This window comes from Camellia sinensis, chromosome 5, assembly GCF_055761805.1.
Source record: "Camellia sinensis isolate YWXY chromosome 5, ASM5576180v1, whole genome shotgun sequence".
NCBI classification, from domain to species: domain Eukaryota; kingdom Viridiplantae; phylum Streptophyta; class Magnoliopsida; order Ericales; family Theaceae; genus Camellia; species Camellia sinensis.
In genome coordinates this window covers 33,695,919-33,717,745 of record NC_138965.1, presented here as the reverse complement: position 1 = coordinate 33,717,745, position 21,827 = coordinate 33,695,919, and positions in this window count along the sequence as shown.

Sequence of the window (21,827 nt, the reverse complement as noted above, 5' to 3'; positions counted from 1 at the left end):
AATTAGTTGGAAAATTTATAAGAATGTAAAATTAGTAATTTTGATGTCAATTTCATACATGTGAATAATTTTATAAGGAGTTTATGACTTAAATTTCCTGTTTTGAAGGAAAATAAAAGGAACTTGAAGTCAATTTTATGTAACTAAAAAGAAAATGAGAAATTGGAGCCATGTTCAATTTATGGAGATTAATTTAGAGATTAATCACTTTGGAGTTTGGAATTTGGCTCGATATGGAGAAAATGAGATAAAAATAAAATTTGACAATTGGAGCATGATTTTGAATTAATGATTTCTAATTGAAAGTGTTTACTAAATTATACAATGGTTCTCCATATTTGTGTACCAAAAATACATGTTTTGAGGCCTTGAATATCAAATTTGAACTTCAATTACAATTCTGAAAATTTCAGAATTTATGCTGTCCGCTCGAGCGAGGAAAGTCTCGCTCGAGCGTGAAAATCGAGCTCCCAGAAGTGTTTCAAAATTTTACAGTCCGCTCGAGCGACCAAAGTGGCGCTCGAGCGAGGACCCTATTTTCAGCAATTGTTGACTAACTCTTTTAAATGCATAATTGCATCCTTATGACATTTTAAGTATTCTTAGGCATCAATTGGACTCACATAATCATAGAATAAACTAGAAACACGTAAAGAGAGTTGAATTAAAATGAAATGAATATTGAACGGTGCTTCTATTGTGTTTTTGTTATGTGATTTATATAGGTGGGCATCTGAGGCCTTATATCGACTTAACCCACTGTGAGTAACAATGTTATAAAGATATGTTCAATTATAAGTATTTTCTGAACGATCGACTGTACTGCTTTTTGAAGTGACATTGTTTACTGAATGAATGTTTGTCCTATTTTATGAACCGTACTCGTGGCATCCATAGCAACTTACTGTTACTGTTACTGTTACTGCTACTGTTACAGAGATCTCTGTTAGTTCCAACGTTTGGAACCAATACTGTTTATTGTTTTGATGGCTATCAACTGATTGTTCGGTCTATTAAGACCTACTGTACTGTTCTGCTATTGGATGTACCACGTATGACTACTATGATCTCTAAATGACTGATATGACATGAAATATGAGAAACTGATTGAATAAATGATCTACAGATGCAATCGACTGTTTTGACTACTGAAAGAACATTCATTCATAATCCCTTTACACAGTTGTTATTCACTGAGCTTTAGCTCACAGCTTATTGTATATATGTAGGTGGTCAGGCATTGGAGCAAAGTTAGCGGCATCAGCCTAATTTCGTTTTGTCAAGCCAACCTACTGTGCCTCACCACGAGGTTCCAGACCATTATTGTCAAGGCTTTGTTTTGGGTGGTCTAAATCCACCTCTTTTGAATGAATGCCATATGGAGTCAAGTGAATATTTCATAAGCTATTTTGGCTTTGGGATTTAATTCCCCAACATGTCTTTCATTTTGTACTTAGACGTGTTTTGGACTTCAGTTTTTTACATATATAGTGAATATGGACTTGGACTTATGTCTGTATTGGTATATATATATATATAAGTTGTTTGTGCATTTAAGTCCTCACAGCTTTTTGGACATCATATTTTAATATTTACAGGCTTCCACCGGCCCCTCCTATTGTATAATTGTTATTACTGTTAAGCAGGCCTTTGGTAATCACGGATTACTGACCGGTTACGTCGCTAAACCCTTAGGGGCGGGTTTGGGTCGTGACAGTAGCTGAGCGACGAAACCGTACTCTTTTGGACATGATGAGAAGCATGATGAGTAACTCTCCTTTGCCAAATTACTTGTGGGGTGAAGTTTTAAAAACTGCTATACATGTTCTTAATAGGGTTCCTAGTAAGGCTGTGTCTGTAACTCCTCATGAGTTGTGGGTTGGTAGGAAATCTAATTTGAATTATTTACATGTATGGGGTTGTCCTACTGAAGCAAAAATTTTCAACCCACAAATAAAGAAATTAGACCTAGAACTATAAGTTGTTATTTCATTAGATATCCTGAGAGATCAAAGGGTTTTCGATTCTATTGTCCCACTCATAGCACAAGAATTGTTGAAACTAGAAATGCTGTGTTCTTAGAGGATGAAAACCTTAGTGGGAGTATGAATTTCAAAAATATTTCTTTGGAGGAAAATCGTGCTTTTACACCTTCCACGATTATCCAAGAAAACGTAGTACTTGAACCTATTGGTACACAAGAGATTTCTCACATTGAAAAAGAAGTTGTCCTAGTTGCAGAACAACCTTTACGCAGATCACAAAGAGAAAAGAAACCAGCCATATCAGATAACTATGGGGTATACCTAAATAAGTGTGATATAGGCTTGGAGAACGATCCTGATTCTTATGCCCAAGCCATGAAAAATGGAAATGCAACTCAATGGTTAAATGCCATAAAAGATAAGTTAAAATCCATGAAAAACAACAATGCCTGGAATCTTATAGAATTGCCTAAGGGAGCCAAAACTGTTAGATGCAAATGGGTTTTTAAAACCAAGCGTGATCCTAAAAAGATACAAGGCCAGATTAGTTGCTAAAGGATACACTCAAAAAGAAGAGATAGACTATAAGGAAACTTATTCTCCTGTTTCTAATAAAGATTCCTTGAGAATAGTCATGGCCTTAGTAGCTCATTATGATTTAGAGTTACATCAAATGGACGTTAAAACAGTTTTTTTGAATGGTGACTTGCATGAAGTGGCCTACATGGACCAACCTGAAGGTTTTCAGGATGAAAGCAAGGAAAATATGGTTTGTAGGCTTAAGAAGTCCATATATAGTCTAAAGCAGGCATCTCGACAATGGTATCTTAAATTTCATGAAGTTCTCACCAAATCTGATTTTAAGGATAATGTGGTTGATCAATGTGTCTACCTTAAAATCAGTGGGAGCAATATCTGCATTATAGTTTTGTATGTTTATGATATATTGCTTGCTAGCAATAATTTGGGAATGATATATGAGACAAAGAAATTCCTTACGAGAAATTTTGAAATGAAAGATCTTGGTGAAGCCTCTTTTATCATTGGGATAGAAATTCACCGAGATAGGTCTCGTGGTATTTTAGGATTGTCCCAAAGAGCCTATATCGAAAAGGTTCTTAAAAGGTTCAACATGCAGAACTGTTCAAGTAGTGTTGCCCCTATAGTTAAGGGTGATAAGTTTAGTGAATTTCAGTGTCCCAAAAATAATTTAGAAAGGGAACAAATGAAAGAAATTCCTTATGCCTCTGTAGTTGGGAGCATTATGTATACTCAAGTTTGTACACGTCCTGACATAGCATTTGTAGTTGGTATGCTTGGTCGATACCAAAGCAACCCCGAACTTGATTATTGGAAAGCAGTTAAGAAAGTATTGCGATATTTACAAGGCACTAAGGATTACATGCTCACTTATCAAGGAACAGACAGCCTTGAAGTAGTTGGTTATTCAGATGCTGATTATGCTGGATGCAAAGACACTCGAAAGTCCACTTCTGGGTACATTTTTATGCTTACTAATGGACCCATTTCATGGAAGAGTCATAAGCAGCCTCTGACAGCCTTTTCCACTATGGAGGCAGAGTTCATAGCATGTTATGAAGCCACATGTCATGCAGTATGGCTAAAGAATTTCATATCTGGATTACAACTTGTCGATTCAATTTCGAAGCCCTTACAGATTTACTGTGATAATGATGCTGCTGTGCGGTTCTCCAATAATAACAAAACTTCAGGAGGATCAAAGCATATTGATATCAAGTATCTAGTTGTTAAAGAACGGGTTCTGAATCAGACTGTTTCCATCTCTCATATTGGTACTACACTCATGTTAGCAGATCCTTTAACTAAAGGTCTCACACCTAAGCTCTTTCAAGAACATGTTGCGCGCATGGGCTTAGTAGAAAGTTTATCATGTTCAGACTTGAAATGAGTGCATTATTTCGTGATAAATGTTATGTTATAATCATCTTTTGTTAGTAATGATTATGTTTGTTGTTTTCATTCTTCATACTTGTGCACAATTTAGAAGAAGATGTAAACAACGGGACCGTTATAGATGAATTAGCATTAATCACCATTATGTTGCTAATGTCATCTCTGTGATTTAAGATTCACTTATTCATGTTGATGGAAAATATTAACACTATAACCATTGTACAGTCTTGATCAATGTGTAAATCACTAACTACAATGATTTGGTGCTAATAATTTCATTGAACAGAATCTAATGGTGATGGTGCAATCTTCTAGTGGGAGAACGTTGGCCATATTATGATAATCTAGTGACGTAAAATAATCATGCAAGTCAAGTGGGAGATTCTAAGAATTTTTCCTAAATATGGCTTAATGTGGCTAATGCATGATTACACTAGATTCATCTCATTAAGCAAGATACATGCACATCAATTAGATGGTGACTAATTATTGATGAATCCACCTATATATACATAATGTATAGAAGACTAATGGAGATAATGTCAATGCATTGAATGTGATAGATTCATTATGAATGAATCTTAGAGATGCATTATGTATCTATTATGAATGTAGAAGATACATTAATCTATCTAATGAGTTCATTAATATGGAAGATGCATTATGTATCATGAATGTATAAGATACATTAATCTATTTAATGAAGTTCATTGAATGAATGGATTCTTTGATGGGAAGAATATTAGTATAAATAGTGTAAGATCCCAAACCACACTCTCCATCACAGAACTCAAGTTGTCACCACAAGAAGGCTCCCATCGCCTAGAGAAAGAGAAGTGGTTTGAAGATCTTAGACAAGTAAAGAACTTAAAGATCAAGGTTTTCCATTTAAAGTTTCTTTTTCTTAAGAGAGGATTTCATACTATCATGGATCAAGGTATGTATTCACTTATTTTGTATAGTAGAAATTCATATGGTTTTCGTGTATAGAATTGAATCATTAATGGTTTTTAGTTTATGTTTTGCAAAGTTTTCTTTCAAATGGGACTTAATAGTTTACAAGAAAATTCATGAGACTTTCCTGTATATACCTTTCTAGGATGAGACTTCTGTATAAATTTCCCTAAAAATTATGTATAATAAGTTGATTTTTCTTGGCAAATCTAATATTCAAAGATAACTTAAAAAGAAAAAGGATAAAGGCTTTATATAAAAACTAACTATTTTTATTGAGTGACATTCATGAATTAACAAATACTCATGAATTGCTAGCAAGAAGCTTAATGAATTGTGAAAATGAGTCCAAAGATAATCCCTTGTTAAATCTCTTTCTTACAAATTAATGGTCATTTGTCTTAATGAAATGAAGTTTGTAGATTATTTACTTTTTTCCAAAATAAATTAGAATATAAATACGAAAAAAATCTATATTTTCTCTTTTCTTTTCTTTTTTATCCAACTTCTCTAAAATGTAAAGAAATCTCATTCAATCAGAGATATTAGGTTAAACTCTTTACCCAGGTCCGATTCTAAGTTGTAGTGCTCCAATCCTACCTAAACAATTAATAATAAAATTTAAAATAAATAATTAACCTAGATAAAAAAATTACTAAATTTACCATAGTAGCATAGTGGTGTGAGTCTTTATTCATTGCAGTGAGAAAACATGTTTATGAGTTTAAATTTTTATTACATATACAAAAAATTTAAATGTTGGATTGATTTAGTAGGGTGGACTATCAAGCTTGTCAACTCTAAAAGCTAACCAATTTGGAGCATCATGTGGCAAAGACTAAACAACTATGTAAATGAGACTCATAAACTGGCCCTAGCCTAGGCCTCTCAGGGTAGGGTTTGGGCTTGAGCTTGGACTTAGGCAAAGATTTTTAAACCTTAACTTGACTCTATTTTTCAAAACTAAGTTCTACCAATAAGCCAGTCGAATGCAACAGCTCACAAATTGGAATATCTATCATCAAGTATTATTTGACTGGATTTTGGCATCTTGCTTTTGTAGCTTCCACAAGAACATTATTATGGGTCCACTATAATAATTCCATGGTTGAATAATGAATTTGAACTTCAAGTTATTGGGTTCTATGAATAAATCCATGAATTTGTTTTAGTAGCACCATGAGAATGACCCTTGTTTTCCTCATGGGCAGGGGTGGTCGCGGGCCTGTTTTCATCGATTCGGGTTACGGGATGGACCCGCCCGCAACCATGCAAGTTGAAAAAATTAGACCCACAATCGCTAGCAATGCGGTTTGCGATGTGTGCGAGTGGGTGCATTTGGTTGTGTGGAGATTTTATTACAACCAAAAAAAAAAATCGAACAATTCATGAAGCTCAATAATTTATAATTCATTCAACTTCGTTCGATTACCCAACAAGTCAAACTTGCTCATTGCTTTCAAGTAATTTTTATTTGCAAATTTACAAATATTTAATGCATTGTTTATTACTTATTACTTAAAGCAAAATGATAGGATGGACACACTTTTATAGTGGCTGAGAATGGTTCAGGTAAATTTTTTTTTTTTTTTTTTTTGGATCTGGCACAACCACAAGTGGACTTCAAAATATATAGGGCAAATTACACTAACAGTCCCTATAGTTTGGAGCTAGTGTCACTTTGGTTTCTAACTTTTCAATTGTGACACATTTGATCCTAAATTTTAAATTATGTTCCAAATAAGGACAATTGAAGATATCATTGCTCAATTTTAAGGGTAAAGTCGTCAATTTGATAAAACATAAAGTAATTTGACAAAAATAAATGTCAAAAAAACATTTTTGAATTTTTAAAAATAATTTTTACCCACCAAAGATAAAATTATATAAAATTGATAAATCTTTTAGACATTTATTTATTTTTTTTATCAAATTAATTTTTATTATGTGTTTGGATGATGATCATGTAATAAGTGATTGTTAGACTTTTAATGTGTAATCGATATATTTAATATATGAAATGTTTTTAGTTTTAGATTTTTTGATTTAATAGATTTGGTTAATATTGATATCAACGTTGTCGCTATATTTGACTTTTGAAAAAATAGAAACTAATTTAATGAAAATAAAAACAACCACCCATTACATGATCATCATCCAAACATATAATAAAAATTAATTTGGTAAAAAAAAATAAATGTCTAAAAAATTTATCAATTTTACATAATTTTATCTTTAATGGGTAAAAATAATTTTTAAAAATTTAAAAATATTTTTTGACATTTATTTTTGTCAGATTAGTTTATATTTTATAAAATTGACGACTTTATCCTTGAAATTGAGTAACGGTATCTTCAATTGTACTTATTTGAAACAAGATTCAAAATTCAAGGTAAATGTGTCACAATTAAAAAGTTAGGGTCCAAAGTAACACAAGACTCAAACTATAAGGACCGTTAGTGTAATTCGTCCAAATATAATATATATATATATATATAAACAAACATGATTTGGTCTTAAGTTTTCATTACTTTGCATCCCATATTATTTGTTTGTTACTTTCAATAGGTACAAAGACTTCATATAAGTGGGGAAAGGTTGAGAAAATGAACAACTCATGTGGAAGATTAGAGAATTTTTATTTATTTAATAATGCAGACAGGTTGCGTAACCTGTAATTTTATCTAAAACTCAACCCGCATCCGACCCTACTTATCTCTCGAAATCGCCCAAAACCTTGGAGGGAGGGTCAATTTAGGCTGGTTGTGCAGGTCAGGCAACTCGCTGCCCGACCCTACTCATGGTTGTCTTATAAAATTTCATAAAATCTGCTTAGTGCAATTGAAATAATCTCCATTATACATGACTGTAATGGAGTTTTCATTTTACCATTTAATAGTTGCGAAAAAGATTAAAAGAAATATTCTAAAAATAAAATGTGTTGACTAAATTTATTTTTGGTGTAACTCACACTAAATATAAATTTATACCATACATTTTATATTTTAAAATAATTTTCAAAAATATATATAGTTTCTCGTTAAAAACTTCCAATTTTGAGTCTAAAAAATTTATTTATTGACAATGTTAGAGTATTTTCAACAAGAGAGACATTTAGAACATTTTAAGTAAATTGTCTTAGCCTAGTCTCATCACAAAATGGAACTCCAACAGAATAAGTAACACAATAGACATATTGTCTCATACTTTCTTGACCAACTACATTGAAAATTTTGAACGTTAGACAAATCAATTCCAGAAAAGAAAGTGTATTGTTAAAATGATAATCCCTTAAAATCTGACGAAAGCTAACTCCTATATCATGGACTAGGCTTAAACCAAGGTTTTGGAAATTGGTCCGGCCCAATCTAGCAGATTGGTTTTACAGATAAATTATTCAATATTTCTGGAATACATTTATGCGGTGCTCTAATTGTTGGAGAAATCTTCTATGTATAATAAAAATAACTTGAAACCAATCAAATAAATTACTTACAGAATTTATTTACCAATACACCTTAAGAATAAGAATGATCAAGTCGAGTGTGTGACACTCTATCTTTAAGACAGATTCGCTCCGCTCAAGTGCTTACGGAATAATGGCATCTATCTCCCAGGATACAATGATCTTACATAGATTGTATTAAAACTAAAAACAATCTGTTTTGGCGAACTAGAACCTGTGTTCTATACTCTCAGAAATTTCTTTAAAAACTAATATGAAGAATATATCTATACAAGAGAGCAAAATGGAAGGCAACAGAGAATTTTCGGATTGATAAGACTGCTGGAAGAGTTCTTGTATTTATAGGCTAAATGGTGACTCTTTGGAAAGGCCGAACGGGTATGGTTTCAAACTGAACAGGTTTGATTTTGAATTGAACCAGTGCATTCTGTTAAACCAGTTTTGAATCTGTTGGAAAATACATTGGAAGAGGCACTGCTTGGACAGAAAATTTGAATTCAATTTTGGTGCAAAATTTGAATTAATTTCGTAAGAATTTGAAAAAATTTAAACGAATTTTGTCCAAAAAATTAATGTTAGGACCTGACCCGGTTGGGCAGAATGGACAGCGGATGGCTCGCACGCATGTGTGGTGGTTTGGGCCAATGCTCACTTTGTCCATAACTCCTCCCTTCTACAAACTTGGGGTGCCCCATGGGGCCCAAACCAAGCATGTCCACCTAGAGCTTATATATACACACAAGCTCTCTTAAAGTTTCGATGTGGGACAACCATTTTTAGGTAACCCACGTTTGACTCTTTAATTTTCCATTCCAATGAACCAGAAAACAACGTCAACTTCCCATTCGCTCATAAATAGTTTTGACGAACCGTCTTCACCGTGTGACTTGCCATGCGGCAAGGAACATGTCATTTCTTTGTACCCACCTCAAAAGATGTGTGGGCCCACTCAAATTTGGGCTCAAAGTTGGCCCAAAATAAGCCTATACAAACCATAATTTCCAACACTAATTTGATAATTATCTATCTAAATGGTACCATCCATCACTTTTGTGTTGATGTTTTAAATATGCGTTGAATTTCTCTCAAATATAAATTTAAACTTGAGAGACATGTTTGGACCTATGAGGTACGGGTCTCGTTTCGATGACCCGAACCGTTCATTTTATAACGTATCACCCAAGAAAAAGATTAGATTAATCCAATAATCGTAGACATTTCATTTTAGGACAGTGGTCTCCGAAATAATAGATGATACGTATATTTTTTTTAATAGACTAATTATTATTTTTGAAGCAAGTGCGATAAAATGAAAATGTTATAATTATCGAATTGACTTAATTTTTTTCAAGAATGACATACACGGAGGACTTACAAAATGAACGGTTTAGATTATCAAAATAGGACCATGATAGACTCCATAAATTTTCAAAAATGTATATTTAAATTTAAGAGAAGACCCACTACTGATAAATTATGAGAGCATTGTTTGAAAATACCTAATAATTTTTGGATTTTACATTCGAAGAAGAAAAAAAAAATTGAAGTGGGGTGACCCCTTCACCTGATGACTTGGTGAAAATTAAATAGAGAAGCATCATCATTGGGCAAAACGCAAGCGTGGCCTTAGGTTTCGACAAGTGAATTAAATTTTATGGAAATTGATATGTGGTTGTCAAAAGTAATGTTACATCAAAAGCAAAGGCTAAGAATATATAAATACGTCCTTATGAGTCGATGTAACTATGCCCGAAATTCGAAGAAACGCCCTAAGATAAGTCAAGAAAATTTCTATTTTTTTGATGTCATTTAGTTGATAGAATAGGTAGTGTTATAATAATATATCATAGTTGGAGCAAGGTAGTCTCTAACTGCAAGTCGAAATGTGTGGGTGAGGGATGAACCTAAGCTCTGATACCAAGTTATGATGCCCCAATTTTTACTCTAAGGGTTAGGGCAACGTCACTAAAGAGTCCTTTGGTCAATAGCTAGGTAAGATCTCAGGAAAGTTGGAGGAGTCAATAGAGCCTCCCTTTTAAGTCCAACCACCTTAGATAGCAAGTTATCTTTTTGACAGATCTTAAGAGGTATTAATGCAAGGTCTTATAAGAAACACAGAGATAGTCATAGGATTACAAAGATATATAAGAAAATAATAATTATAGTGTTTCAAAACGAGTTCCATTGCTACTACATTCTAAAAAGCACGAACAGACTCTGTTGGCTACATACTTTGTACAGGCCAATCATAATTCAACACGTGGCAGGATGAGGGCAATACGGGAAGACAATTCAAATCTTCAATCGTAATAATACACGTGACAGTTAGTATTGGTTATTATGGATCTGCATAGCACTGGATTAGCAAAGAGATGCAAAATGATGTGGTTTTAACAGTTACTCATATATTTAAATTCAAAATCAAGAGGGAAGCCTAACTGCAGACATGGCGTAGTGGAGCTAACTGTAAAGAAACATGATCAGCGATCATGGAGAGATGATTCGACGGTTAGAAGCTCATTTCGACGATTATCATTGAAAAGTATAAATAGCAGAGAAGGCCCCAGAAAGAAGGCCCCAGACTCAGATTCAGAAACCAGTTTTATCTACTTTATTTTCCTTCCAGTTTTTACATTTCTTGTTCTTTACATTTCTGTACTTCAAATTCCTACACTACACTTCATTCATAAGAGTAGTTTCAAGTAGCTTGTTGCTGTAAACCTCTACGAGGCTGAATTAGATCATTGTAAGTCTTTCATTTTTTACTTAATGAAATGCTACAATTGTTCTTCATTTAATTGTTGTTTGTTAAATTTTCCTAAACAAAGCCACCAGTAAAAGTCCTCTTCGTTGAGGCTGAAAGAACTGAAACACAATCGTCTGATAATTGGTTGGCAATTAATCTTCTGTAAGGACTGATTGATCCTTACTAGCACGCTTAAAATTACAATACTAACCTTTGAAAGCCAAAAAAGCCAACATATATTTTTGGCATGCCCAGTGGGACTAATTGAAATGGCCAGACGTAGGAGACAAAGAGAAAATGAACGCTTGGAAGAAGGTGTGGAAGGAGAGGTAGAAATACCTAATCCAAAGGATAATGTGATAACACATCCTGTGGAAGTACCTGTCTTATCAGAACCTATAGTCGAATAGACCAGCACTTTGGAGCAAGTAGCATATGTTCAAAATATTGGACGAGGCCATGGAGTTGGACCATCCACTCTTCTATCTACTCAGCCAATGAATCCATGGGGAGGCCTAGTAGATGCCATGGGACAACAGTTAATGAACACAATGGAAAGATGGGTAATATCCTTTATAGATCGAATGAATACCCATCAACCAACTAACACAAGGCACATAGAGGAAATTTCAAATGTCTCTCAGCAAAGATTAGCTAGAGATAAACTGCCTATGCAAAGTAATGGACATGCTAATGGTCAAACTAGAAATTAAAACTATGAAAGACCATCACCTTAGTCTTGGTATGAGCCTCTTTCGAGGCCTGTGACAAATGAAAATGCCTAATTACTTAACAATGAAACCATGCAAATTGGTGGATCTGGGCCAACACAAGAAAATGGCGTAAGAATGTTTCCAAATCCTATGTTCGAAGCCATACCTAGCACAAGGGGGTTCACTAATCCTTTATTCAAATTTGTACCCGGGGGGTTGGAAGGGTTTCCTGCCACTGGAAGAGATACAACACCTGTTCCAACACCTTTCGCAGGACAGGCTCAGAGGGGTCACCCATATCCTCAACAGCAGCCAGCACCATAGGGACAACCAGTCCCAAATATACCTCTCTATGGACCAAGAGGACCTCAGGCACAAGGTTGTCCACCAAATCTTGTGTTTGTTCCTCCAGTGGTGGTTCAACAAGCACAAAATATGGTTCCTAGGGACCAAATTGCTGATATTGTTAGAGAAATGTGTGGACCTATGGCTCGAGGGGTTTAAACTCCTGTGTACAGGAAACCATATCCAGAATGGGTGGATAGGATACATAAATACCCGAGAGGGTTTAGAATAATAGACTTTGCTCTTTTTTATGGGAATGGAAACCAGTCAACGGTAGAACATATTGCTAGGTTCGCTACCCAATGTGGTGAATTTACCAATAATGATTACATGAAGTTAAAACTATTTCCAAATTCTCTAACTGGGACAGCTTTTGTATGGTATATTAACCTTACACCTGGCTCTATCCAAACTTGGCAACAAATGGGGGAGGCGTTTCATGCCCAATTCTTTCAAATGGAGCCAAAAGTTTCCATGGCAGACTTGGCAAGGTTGAGTCAAAGGACCGATGAGAAGGCTGCTCAATTTATTGTCAGATTCAAAAAAGCACGAAACAAATGTAGGATCATTCTACCAGAGCCTGAATTCGTGAGATTGGCTCAAAATGGTTTAGAGTTTAGGCTTCAAAAGAAGTTTGACTCAACTGAGTTTTAAGACTTAGTGGAATTAACTTATAAGGTGTCTAGGTATGAATCATTACTAGAGGAAGAACAAGTTCGAAGTAATGCATCATATAAGACGTATTATAGAAATCATAATTATGAGATTGACGCAGCAGAGATTGTACGGAAAGAGCCTGTGATCTGTGAGGCATTAATTCATAAAGACACTACAATAGACCAGCAGTTTAAAAAGAAAGACCTTCATAGGAAATATTATTTTGATTTAATAAAGGCAGATGACATTTTTGATCATTTGCTTGCGGTAAACTTCCTAAAGTTACCAAAAGGAGTCAAAATTCTTTCTCCAGAAGAACTTAAAAGAAAAGTGTATTGTAAATGGCATAGTTCTTGGTCTCACTCAACTAAAAACTGTATTGTTTTTCGAGACAGGATCCAAGAACAGATTCGAAAGGGGAGTTTAAAATTCCCGGCTAAAGCAGAAAAAGCTATGGAGATTGACCCTAATCCATTCCCAGAAATTGGAGAAGTTGCAGCCAATGTTATTGTGCCAGACTTCCTGAACTTATCCTTGAAGGAATTGGAAGAGGTTAATGTGCAAATGCATGTTGCCAGCCAGACTACTGTAAAAAAAAAATGCTAGAAGTTCACCATCTGATGGACAGGGTTTTGTAGACCAAAGGGAAGACTCTGATGAGGAGGCACTCGATGATGACTCTTTACAGCCAGCTGTCATGCAAAGAATGTGTCCCAGATGCAGGTTAAACTACAAGTGGTTGAAAGGGCTCCCGATTGATGGGAAACAGTATTACAAGGATGTGCAGAGGCATCCTAAACCAACCAGTGCCTCTAACAAAAGGCCATATCCAACTGACCCTAGGTAGCAACCATTCCTGGCTAGGCCAACAGCTACTAGAGTGCACTCCAAAGTCAAGAGACCTTTACATGAGTTCAGGCCACCTAACTATTACAGAATGGAGGGCAATCATCCTGAGAGGTGACTTGAAGTGGGCTCAAGTTATGGGATCAAAGCTAGAGATTGGCCCCCTAGACCAGCCTCACACAAGATGAAAAGTGGCCACCTTCATGGAAGACCTGAATTAGGCCCAAAACAGGGAGTCAGGGCCAATCAGTGGCCTTTATAGGCAGCTTCGAAACTGACTTTGAAGGAAGAAAGAGACAGTTCAACAACTGAACTAGTGGGTTCATGGGTACCTGGGGTTCCACATTGGTTTGTCATACAGAACAAACCTAAGGAAATGTCTACCCAAAGAAATGTTGTTGGAGACCAAGGTAGGATGGTTAAACCTCCTTTGGTGGTTCCAAATAATTGGGTGTTACTAAAGCATCCAAAAACAAAGGAACCAAATATGGTCCCAGTGATTTCTAGATCCCAAAGGAGGAAGATCCAGCGAAGGTACACTCAGTACTAGAAGGATCTGAAAAAAAGTGGGGGAAAGCTCTTCATTAGTCCAGCCAAAGGCCCAGACAGAGGGAAGAAAAAGTTCAAAGTTATATCATAGTCCGAAATCGACTCCTTAAAACAAAGGAAGTTACGGCAAAGAGCAGTTGGCCAAAGTTCACTCTAAACTGAAAGCCAAAGAAAGATCTAGTTTAGTAGGATTGGAAAGGGCTTTGATGGAAAGTGATAGTGAGACAGAGGGAGAAGTTGGCCTAGGCTAAAGGAAGGAGATGGTTGAGGAGGAAATGTTTGAAGCCTTCATGGCTGAACATACATTTTTCGTCGAAAAACCAGCAGAAACAGACCATTCGAAGGAAGTCACTAGTACTGAAGTGCTAGAATGTAGCATAGAAGATGTTTCTGAAGTAATTGAACAAGTTGGCTTGGAAAAAAAGCAGGTACAGCCAGTGGTCCAATTTGGCTTGTTTCCTCCAGTGTCAGTGAATATGGTGCATATACTACCACAGGAGTTCCAGGCTGAAGATGAAAACCAAGAAGGTCAGGAGATTGACCCAATTCTAGTTTCTAGTGAAGATTCACAAGTTAGCATGGTGCAAAACGAATCCGAAGTGGCCACATCAATGGAAACTGGAGACGAGAATGAGGAAGAGGTGAGTATTAATCTCTCATACCCTTTTGAATATCCTACGACATCCATGACATAGCATGTCAAACCCTTGTCTATCAAGGCCTTCTTCGATGGGATATAGATGAACCGAGTATTGGTGGATAATGGGGCAGCAGTAAACCTGCTTCCGAAATCTTCTTTGAAGAAGCTAGGAAAAAGGAACCCCAAATTAATCCCAACCAGCACAACCATTGCTTGTTTCACTGGAGACAAACAGATGGCCTAAGGTATTTTGCCCATCAACCTGAGTGTGGGAACCAGGGATTGCATGACGGCATTCTTCGTTATCGACAGCAATGCTAAGTATAATGCTCTACTTGGTAAGGATTGGATTCACACCAACAAATGTGTGCTTTCCTCTCTACATCAGAAGATAATGATGGCCTTTTGCAATAGAGAGATAGAGGAGATCAATGCAGACCCTCAACCCTTCATAGCTTGTGCAGACTTTGCAGAAGCCAAATTGTATACTGAAGGAGTGACACCACTCAGCATACTAAGAAAACCTGATCGATCAGCCGAAGTGACGACTGATGAGGAATTAGCACACCTGAAGCACTTTGTCCAGGAAAGTGCTGATGAAGAATTTGTCGTAAAAGATGACAATGATGCCTAGTTGTAAGAAAAAAGATAGAACCTAGGAGGCCAGTTCTTTGGCTTTAATTAAGTTCTCAGTATTGGACATAAAATCAATAGTCCAGAATGTGCAAGAGCAAGAGAAGGAAGCCATGGTAGCTGGCTGTAAACAGGAGCAGCAACAGGTCAGGTTTTTGGCCTTTGATAAATACTGTGCATTGGACATCGAAACAAAAGTCCAGGAGATACAGGAAGAAGAAGCCTTATGGACAGGCTTTGTCTATGAGGAGAAGGGCAAAGATGTTGAATCAAAGGAACTGGGAGCAGAACAAAGCAAAGAAATTGCTTCGAAGACAGAAAAAAATTAAAAAAGAAGCATTAGTGAGTTCTCAGATACAAGATCCTTTGGAAGAAGTGAACTTAGGGGAAGGTTCTACACAGTAGCCCACCTATATAAGTGCTTGGTTAAATGCTCTTAACAAGGACCAGTTGTTGGTGGTTTAAAAGAGATATAAAGATTGTTTTGCTTGGTCTTATAATGAACTACTAGGATTGGATAGGTCATTAGTAGAACATAGGCTCCCTATGAAGCCTAATTTCAAGCCATACAAGCAAAAACCAAGAAGGATGAGTCCTGAAATGATTCAGAAGGTCGAGGAGAAAATTCTTAGGCTCCTTAAGGCAAGCTTTATTAGGACAGCCATGTATGTTGAATGGCTATCCAATATTGTGCCTGTAGTTAAGAAGAATGGTAAAATGAGGGTACGCATCGATTTCAGAAACCTGAATTTAGCGACTCCAAAAGATGAGTACCCCATGATCATAGTAGATTTATTAGTGGATAGTTCAATAGGGCACAAGATTTTATCAATGATGGATGGGCACTCTGGTTATAACCAAATCTGCATTGCAAAAGAGAATATCCACAAGACATCATTCAGATGTCCTGGGAACATTGGCACCTTCGAATGGGTTAAAATGCCATTTGGCTTGAAGAATGTTGGGGCTACATATCAAAGGGCTATGAACACTATCTTTCATGATCTCATTGGAGGATATTTAGAGTGTTACATTGATGACATTGTAGTGAAGTCTCAATCCATAGAGAAACATTTGTTTCACTTGGAAGCAGCTTTTGAAAGAATGAGAAAGTTCAAGTTGAAATTTAATCCTCTCAAATGTGCTTTTGGCGTATCAACTGGAAACTTCTTGGGCTATGTAGTACACGAGAAGGGAATACAGATTGATCAGAATAAAGCCAAAGCCATCATTGAAGCCAGACCTCCATTAAGTAAGAAAGAAGTACAAAAATTCTTGGACAGGTTAATTTTCTTCGAAGATTTATTTCTAATAATGCAGGGAAAACTAAAGTATTTTCTTTCTTATTAAGGTTGAAAGATGAAGAGGAGTTTGTGTGGACAGCAGAGCATCAAATTGCTTTCGAAGGAATCAAAGTCTACTTGGCCAAGCCTCCAGTGCTGATGCCACCAAAGGGTGATAAGCCCTTGAAGTTGTATATTGCTGCAGCAAAAGATTCACTGGGAGTTTTCTTGGCCTAAGACAATGAATGTAACGCCCCGACTTCCAGGTCGTTAATAAATTAAATCAACCTCGTTAATAAATCAAATCAACCTCAAATTTATAATCGCAGATAACTCATAATCCCAAATATACAAATCATCTCCACAAATAATTAACTCAAATGTCTCCAAACCATAAATTATACAAATCTCCAAAAATAATATATAGTTGTGGACTAAAAGAATCTCCAACTCAAACAATCTCTTTAGATGCTTCAACTTCAATCCTCTCAAAATTTCTCTCTTGTTCTCCTTCCTCTCCTTTAGTCGAATGTGGGTGTGTAAGAGTGTTGCTTGGTAATATTTATAGGCAACTTGGTGTAACAAGGAATTGAAAGGGCAAGTTAGGATTTATTGGTCCATTAAGGCCTACTAATAAACACTAGTTGGATTATGAAAAGACACTAGTTGGCATTAAATGGACACTAGTTGGATTAAATGAACACTAGTTGGAAAATAATTTAAACATTATAAACACTAGTTCGAAATAATTCTAGTAACTAAGGGCTTTAAGAAAATAATTTAAACATTTTTTTTTTGTTTTTTAAGAGAAAACATTTTTCAATGGCTTCACAACCTATCCCCCTTAAAACAATTTCGTCCCCGAAATTCAACTACATACTTCCTTCTAGAACAAGTTCGGGTCCTATCAGATTTGCATCACCCACTTCCGCCCAACAAATTAGCAATCTACATGGCCGTCCATGTAATGCTTCAAAGGGTGCCATAACGATGCTAGCTTGGAAGTTATTGTTATAGGCGAACTTAATTAGGGGTAGGTGGCGTTCCCAACTTTCTTGAAAATCCATTGCGCAAGCTCTCAACATATCTTCGAGTGTCTAGTTGGTGCGTTCAGATTGTCCATCCGTTTGCGAGTGAAAGGTGGTGCTAAAACATAACATTATATACACTAGTTCAAATTATTTGTGGACTTCCGGGTCGTTAATAAATCAAATTAACCTCGTTAATAAATCAAATCAACCTCAAATTTATAATTGCAGATAACTCATAATGCCAAATATACAAATCATCTCCACAAAAAATTAACTCAAATAATTAACTCAATTTCCTTTTTGGGATGTAATGTAATGGAACAAGCTTTTGCAACTAAGGTTATTTGTGGTTGTTATGTATTTATATTCAATATAATCAGAGGTATACACCTTATCGATGCTTATTAGACCTTGTGTCAATACTTGTTAAAATCTGTCCAAATTGACCATAGGGCTCAGCAATGACTCTCTTTTGCCTACAACCAATAGTGTAGAATCAGGGCGTCACAATTTGGTATCAGAGCCTAGGTTCAACCCTTAACCCGCGCAACCCAATATGCGACTCTAGAAGCCCTTACCCTTTTATCTTATTTTATCTATCACGCTACTATTCTGAAGGTAGACTGACAAAAAAAAATCTTTTTCCACCTTAGGATGTCAGCGAGAGACTATCTAGGACGCAGCGTCAGTCTCTACTCGTGGGGTACTTTCCGTATGCAAGGAAGGAGGGCCATGTCTGTCAGCCCCTACTTTAGCCGCCGACGCTGTGTGAGTGCCACTGAGGAAATGATCAAAACAGAGATACGTAAGGTGGAAACGGAGTACTCCCGTTATACGAGGGAGCAGAAGAGGTCCCTGGTGCGGCGCCGCCTACAATTTTTAAGCCGGGCAGCGAAGAAGGCAGTCCGAATGGAGCAAGATGATCAGAGGATGGACTCCTTGATACACCGAACTATGAGCACCATAGCATACCATCGACCACCGACTCAGGCTGAAAGCTACGCATCTTGTTATCAGGGGCCAAGCAACAATTAACCAATGAATATGGAGCAGCCACCAGAACAACATGGAGCAACCCCAGCCTACCCTATAGAGGTGTCGTCTGAACACAATTCCCCCTCACCAACATACACCCCCCGCTCTCCGGACCAAGCCACTGACTCCGCTGATGAAGACCCAGAAGAAGACTTTGATTGTTCAGGAAACGAGAACTAGTTTGAGGAAATAGTAAAGCTAGACTTTTGTAAGACCCGCTGATGGGATCCTTAGAATAAGACAACCTGAACTTTGTAATGCATTGATGCCCTTTAAATGTAACTCCGATTAGGAGCCCTTTTTGTAATGATGCCTATTATAATATACGAATGATGTGTTGATCTATGTTGTTGACTGTTACTTGTTTTAGTACACCCTAAGGAAACTAAACCTTCATTTCAAATCTTAGTAGTAAGATTCTCAAAAACTGGAAACCAACTCACCACGTGCCATGAACAGAATGGTGGACACGCGCGCTAATGACTATACCGGAACAAGCAACAACACGCGGAACCACCCCAGAAACCAACACGGACCCGTCCCCATAGGGGCTGACATCCCCAATAATCCAGGACATCAAATTTTGGAGGAATTAGGGCAAGTAAGGAACAATCGGCAGTATGAGAGGACTCGACTCTTTTCTGAGTTTCGAAAGCAGAGGCCCCCAAAGTTCACAGGTGTACCAGACCCAAAGGTAGCTGAAAACTAGCTTCGGCAGATAGAGAAAATGCTAGACACCATGGGCATAACCGAGGCTGCTGATAGAATAGCTTTGGCAGTATACGAGCTTGATGATGAGGCTGACCACTGGTGGGAGTTAATCAAGAACACTCGTGACGTAGCAAGCCTATCATGGAACCAATTCAGGGAACTGTTCCTAAATAAATATTTCCAAAGTACAGTCTGTCAAGAGCGAGTCAAGGAATTCCAAAACCTGGAACAAGGAAACATGACTGTGACCCAGTATGCTTCAAAATTTGAAGAGCTAGCCCGTTACGTAACTAGATTTGTGCAAATGATGAAGAGAAGGCAAGGATGTTCAAGTAGGGGTTGGACCTTACAGTCAGGGGAAGAGTTCCTCTGCAATGACTCCCCTCATATGTTGAGGTGCTGGAAACAGCGTTAGAGTCTAAAAGGGAAGTAACCGACACTTGGAACAAGAGGAGAGGGAGTCAGGCGTTTATTGGACCTCAGAGGAACCAAAAAGGAAACATGACCCCAAAGCCCTACTCTAGACCACCACAACAGCAACCGCAGCAATAGATCCAGAGAGGAGGCTATCAATAAAGGCCGACGGGACAAATCCAGTGCTTTCATTGCCAGCAATTAGGGCAGAAAAAGAGCGAATGCCCCCAACTCCCTCCATCTGGGTACAAAGGAGGAGGTTCCGGTGCAAATGCCCAGGCATTAGGTGGGCAGAAGCCTTAGACGAACAAGACAGGATCAACTGGGCAGCAGCACCAGAAGAATGGGGGAACTCAAAACACCAAGACCAGTGGCAACCAGAAGGCAACCGGCAGAGTCTTTGCCTTGCCAGAGGAAGAAGCAGACCCATCTGTAATTGAGGGTAATTTTGTACTATACAATTCTTGGGTGCATGTTTTATTTCATACTGGTGCATCACATTCCTTTATATCCTCTGCTTGTGCTAAGTCATTAGGACTTGTATGTGAACCCTCAGAAACTGCCTTAAACGAATGTCACCTATGGGAGGATGCGTTTGGATAGGTTTGATCTGTAAGGACTGTAAGATAGGAATGTCGAACCTACACTTAATGTGCGACCTTCGTGTCATGGAAATGTCGGACTTCGATATGATTTTGGGCATGGACTAGTTGTCTGCCCACCAAGCAGTGATCAACTGTCATCAGAGGAAAGTGGTAGCTCACACGTAAGATGGAACTCGTTTCCAGTTTAAGGGGGATAGACAAGACCCCATGGCTTCAACAAAACATAGGACGCAGTGGTGCGATCAAATTTCGAGTAGGATAGCAAGTCTGATTTTGAATGAGGGCCAAGGAGAATTAGAACTTCCGCGCATAGTATGTGAATATGCAGATGTATTTCCTACGGAGTTACCAGGATTGCCACCAACCCAGGAAATAGACTTGAGCATCGAGCTACAACCTGGAACCACCCCAATATCCATGACCCCGTATCGTATGGCACCAGCAGAATTACGAGAATTGAAGACACAACTACAGGAATTGCTCGAGAGGGGATTCATTAGGCCAAGTACTTCGCCATGGGTAGCACCCGTGTTATTTGTTAAAAAGAATGATGGGTCGTTGAGGCTATGCATAGATTACCGTCAACTCAATCGAGTCACGATTAAAAACCGATACCCACTCCCAAGGATTGATGACCTTTTTGACCAACTTAGAGGCTCAAGGTGCTACTCAAAAATTGATCTCAAGTCAGGCTACCATCAACTACGGGTCAAGTAAGAGGACATACCAAAAACTGCCTTTCGTACTAGATATGACCACTATGAGTTTGTAGTAATGCCCTTCGGACTAACCAATGCACCGGCAGTATTCATGAGCCTAATGAATAAGATCTTTAGACCATACCTCGATCGGTTTGTGGTAGTGTTTATTGATGACATCTTGGTATATTCAAGGTCTGAAGAAGAGCATGAGCAACATTTAAGGACTGTCCTTCAAGTTCTTAGGGATAATTGGTTATATGCCAAGGCAAACAAATGTGAGTTCTGGTTGAATGAAGTAAAATTCTTAGGGCATGTAGTGTCGGAGAATGGGATTGCGGTGGATCCAACCAAGGTGGAGGCAGCATTAGATTGGAGACAACCGAAGACCGTGTCAGAAATCCGCAGTTTCTTAGGATTGTGCCGGTTATTACCAGAGGTTCATTCTAGATTTCTCCAAACTAGCTAAACCAATGACTTGTTTGACGCAAAAGGGGGTAAGGTACGAGTGGGATGAAGCTTGCAAAAAATCCTTCCAAGAGCTAAAGAAGAGGTTAACTAGTGCGCCAATTTTGACCATC